The following is a 4,666-nucleotide window of genomic DNA, read 5'->3' as shown; positions in this document are numbered from 1 at the left end:
CCAGCGCAGCAGGGATGGGGAAGAAGTGGGATTGGGGCTAGGGGTGGGGTTCATGTGAGGCTGTGTGTGAGATCATCATAGTGGGTGAGGACCTGGGGAGCCAAGCTCCTCTGCAGTGGTGTGTGTGGGACATTACAGACTGAGTGATCACCTGGGAGGTCAATATCTCATCTGTGTGGCAGAGTGAGTGAGGACCCAGGGGTCATTATCTCACTAGCTAACCCCTATTTGTCACCACCACTGCCATTAGGCGGGTAAAGTATTGCCCATCCCTGGTAAAGGAATTGAGCCTCCAGGTGTGAGGGAAATTCTTGGGAGGGAGGAGGAAGGTAGTGCAGGGTGCCTCACTACTCTGGCTGAGAGCCTGTGGTCTCTGTGAAATTAAAACTGAGCCTGCAACTGCAACAACATTCCCAGTCCAGAGCGAGAAAAGGAGCTTTGCTCTCTATTTCTCTCCTGTGTTCCCCTTGGTTCCTTTTCTTCCTCTGTCATTGTATTCTGGTATTGTTCACTGTTGTTCGTTTATTGGTAATGTTGTTATAGTAGTACAAGCTTGTGGTTTTGAATTTAAATTGAGTCTACTGCGTTTTCTGAGCCCTTCATAGCTACAGGTTAGAGCCAGGCTGCAGGTTTAGACCTGGTGAGAGCAAACCCCCACCCCTTTCATTTACTGCATGGTTGTGTTAATTAGGTTAATCAGCTAATTTTCAGTCTGCCTCTGACAGATAAGTGTGTTTCTATAGATAGAAATCAGTGCGAGTGTATGATAAAGAGTTTGCCATATACATATTCTATCCCAGCAGAGGAATTAAAACAGGATCTTTCATACAAACTTAATCAAAGGAACATGAACTTGGGAAACTGTTGGAAAGAAAAATGCAAATGGTTCACTTGCAATTTGCTAGTTCAGTTGTTTACACTTGGGTATGAAATTTTCCTGCAATGACTCATTTAAAGAAACCATGCACCCTTGACCAAAAATCACACTTCAGTCAAAACAAAAGTTGTATGCACTATTGTCATAAGTGACAGCTATGATTCCTAGAGATTAGAGAAAAACATTTTTTTGCTATTTTTTATTTTGATAACTTTGTGTATCTGACAGGACTTTGCGTCGAGTTAGTTTCCCTGTGCATCTACACAGACAGACAGTTTTCCCTCCAGCCTGTGTGGAATTTCACAAGCTGAAGAAGAGAGAGAAACGTGTAAAGATATTTTGCGGGGGAGAGAGGAAAGCAAAAATGTCATTGTAATACCACAAAAATCAGCAGGGGTCTCAGGGGCAGGCATGGCCCTAAAACTACTTTTAACTCAGTTCTTGAAACTGAAGACATTTCAAATTACTGGAGTCACTTCAAGTTCAAAGCTTAGTAGGAATAAAAGTTGAGAAACTTAGACTCTGGCCCTGCAGACAATTACACGTAGAAAAGTAACTTTTCTCATGTATCTAGTCCAGTCAAGGTTATTAGAATGGTTCATGTGCATAAGCACCTTTACAGGAAGGTGGCAATAGTTACAAGCATGTTACACTTAAATAATCTCTGCCCTTTGAGTTTGCTAATCCTTCTGAGTGTGAAGTGTGGCAACTGATGAGAACTGAAGGTACAGCAATGCTGTTTTGAAGGGGGCTGACAAGAATTGGGATTCTGAAGCTTGATGAGGTTGGTCAACAGAGCCCCTAGAAACTCTAACAGGGTAAAAGCAGGATGCATCAGCACTAGGACCTTGATAGATGTTGTACCAGAATTGCAGCCCCTGTGGATGTGGTTGAAGACCAGCAGAGATCTAGAGAAAATAGATGTCTGTTTCTTTATTCCTCAGTGGGTGCATCTACATGTGAGCTTTAACATGCAGTAGCCTATTTTACTGTGCATTAAAATGGCACATCAAAAACATGTTAATATGCTAATGCACAGTAAAAATAGGCTACTGAGCATTAATCATCACTAAAACAGTATGTGCTTTTGCTAATGCACATTAGGACAGCCTAACACACATTTATTTAGTATCTCACATTACAGGGCACTTTTGCACATATTCCAGGGATGGGATGTGGCACTTTAATTAGAGCAGCTCCAAGAGCTGCTCTAATTAAAGCACAACCATGTTTCATGTATCAGCATCCTCACACTTAAAAATGGCAGTGGGGGTGCTTGAACTAAAGCTCATTTGATGAGCTTTAGTTCAAGTGCCTCTGCTACCATTTTTAAGGGTGAGGATGCTGACACATGAGACACAGGGAGCTACTGGAAGGCAGCAATTGCCACAGTCCAGCAGACTCGATTAAACATGCTGGAATTCCAGTGGATTGAAGCAGCCTCCACACTCGTGTATAGGTGCCCATAGGTACTACATTTAATGTGCAATGACAAAAGTGCATTAATGAACATGTAGATGCACCTAGTAAGGAGAAAATAAGCCCTGATCAATGACAACTATAAATCTTAGGTATTTATGGTGCGAGTCTTACTCCCACTTAAATCAGTGGCAAAATGCCCACTGTATCAGCACTGTATAATATCAAGCGTGTAAATATATACACTACAACTCTTACTGAAGACAGCAGGAGTTGCAGGTATTCAGCAGCTTTCAAGATTCCCCCCTATACTTGCTAGAGCTTTAACTAACTCCAGGATTCCCCTGTAACATTTGTAGACAGGGTATATTGTTAATGATAATAATACCCACTATAAAGCCAAGAGGGAACTGTGCAGCCTCACATGGGTAAGAGGCCAAAAACCATTCTGCACACGTCAGGCAGAGAAAGCTCCTTATGTTTTCCTCTCCAATGGGTTTAACATATAAGTGTAGCCAGATGGGCTATATAAGCAGAGGCAATAACATGCCCGATGAATCTGTCTCATGGAGTTTCCCGCCCTGCAGAACAATATAATGGGAATAAGTTTGGATGATTTGTATATATCACATAACTGCTCAGAGATGCAGCTTGGAGGAGGATATGTTTTATCAGACAATTTTGGCAGTAGCTTTCTAGAAAATATTTCTAAACCCTGTCTCCTTGTTTCTCCCCCTCCTTCTCCTTTTCTTTCCTCACTGTTTAGCTGTCTCCTTCCCTCCTCCCTCTGTTAGTGTCTGTTTCCTCTCCAATTAACATACAGCTTCCCCTCCTTTCCATTTCCCTTGGGGTCATTTCTCCCTTCTTCCCCTTTCCCTCTTCTTTGGTCCCTGGTGCCCTTCACCCCTTGTTCTACCCTGTCTTCCCTAGGCATCCTATCTGCATCTGCCCCTCCTACCTTTTCTAATTTTCTATGTTTCTGTTATTCTTTTCAGGCTTTCCTCTGCCCCCACTTATAGCCAGAGATGAAAGATATTTCCCTCACTCACTGCTCCAGATCTTATACTCTAAATCAGGTATGGAGACACTCCCATGCTAGTTGAGCAATGAGGAAATATGAAATTTTGCATTGGTATTTGGTAAAATATTGGTATTTTCATTTTTGTTTTTTTTCTCAGTGGGGGTCCTAGCACTACAGCATGATAGAAATATTTTTCTAATAATCTGTTTTTGTGTGTCCTTTCAATTAAATAACATGGATATCTAATACAAAGAGTCACATTCATTTGAATAAGCAGATTTCAAGTGTTTTGCTTATCTCCAGTAAAAATTGCAAGACTAAAAATTGCCAGGATACAATATCATTGTTTAAGTTGTGAATTTATCTAGGACGCAGATGCTAGTGGATGTTTAATGGCTGTAAATAAGCAGCTGCTAAGTTTGGGGCTTTCTCTAAGTGATGGAAACTCCAGGAGCTGATACTCTGCAGTATGTTTGATCATCAGCTTTGATGCTGACTCACCAATACTTTCTTCAGCACCACCTATGTTTTCTTTGAAGGTCTGATAGCCTGCAGTCACCAGAAAAGCAAATTCAGGTTTTAGCTGTATTAGCAGGAGTGTTGTATGTAAGACACAGGATGTGATAGTACCACTCTGCTCAGCAATGGTTAAGTCCAAATACTGTGCAGAGTTTGGGGCTCTGCAGTTTAAGGAGGATATAAAGAAACTAAAGAGGATCCAGAGGTGAAAAACGAAGTTACTAAAGTGGTCAGAATGCATCATGTATGAGGAAAGGTTGAGAAAAACACATATGTTAAGTTTGGAGAAAAGGAGATTAAGGGGGCACATAATATAGCAGTTTTTAAATATTTGAAAAACTGTAAAGAAGAGGTAGCCTTCTCATTTGCCACAGAGGGCTGGACAAGAGGCAATGGGTATATGCTGCAGAAAAGCAATTTAGATTCAATGTCAGGAAAATTTCGTAATTGTAAAGAACAGTGGGATAGTGAACAAGATAACCAGGGAAGTTGTTGAGTCTCCTCTGCAGGAGGTTTTTAAGAAAAAACTGGGTAGATATTAGGGTTATGTGAAGCTTTGGGTGCTGATTCAATTTGGAGGAGATCTGGCCTGATTCGGTGGCAGAATCTCTGAATCCGAATTGAATCAGGGGACCAATTAAAAGCTCTGAATCGATTCGGAAAAGATTTGGAGAGCTTTGGTGATTCAGGCAGTCCTCACCCGCTGCAGCAGGGAGCTGGACCCAGACTCCGAGCTGGCGGGGGAGGGGGACCTGAAGGAGGGAGGAAGGGACCATGGGGGGTACCCCTGCCAGGCTCCACCCCTGCCTGCTCCCCCAGCCCCCCGAGGT

Source organism: Gavialis gangeticus, unplaced genomic scaffold (genome assembly GCF_001723915.1).
Source record: "Gavialis gangeticus isolate Ggan-Ray unplaced genomic scaffold, GavGan_comp1, whole genome shotgun sequence".
Lineage (NCBI taxonomy): Eukaryota > Metazoa > Chordata > Crocodylia > Gavialidae > Gavialis > Gavialis gangeticus.
This window is presented reverse-complemented; position numbering follows the sequence as displayed.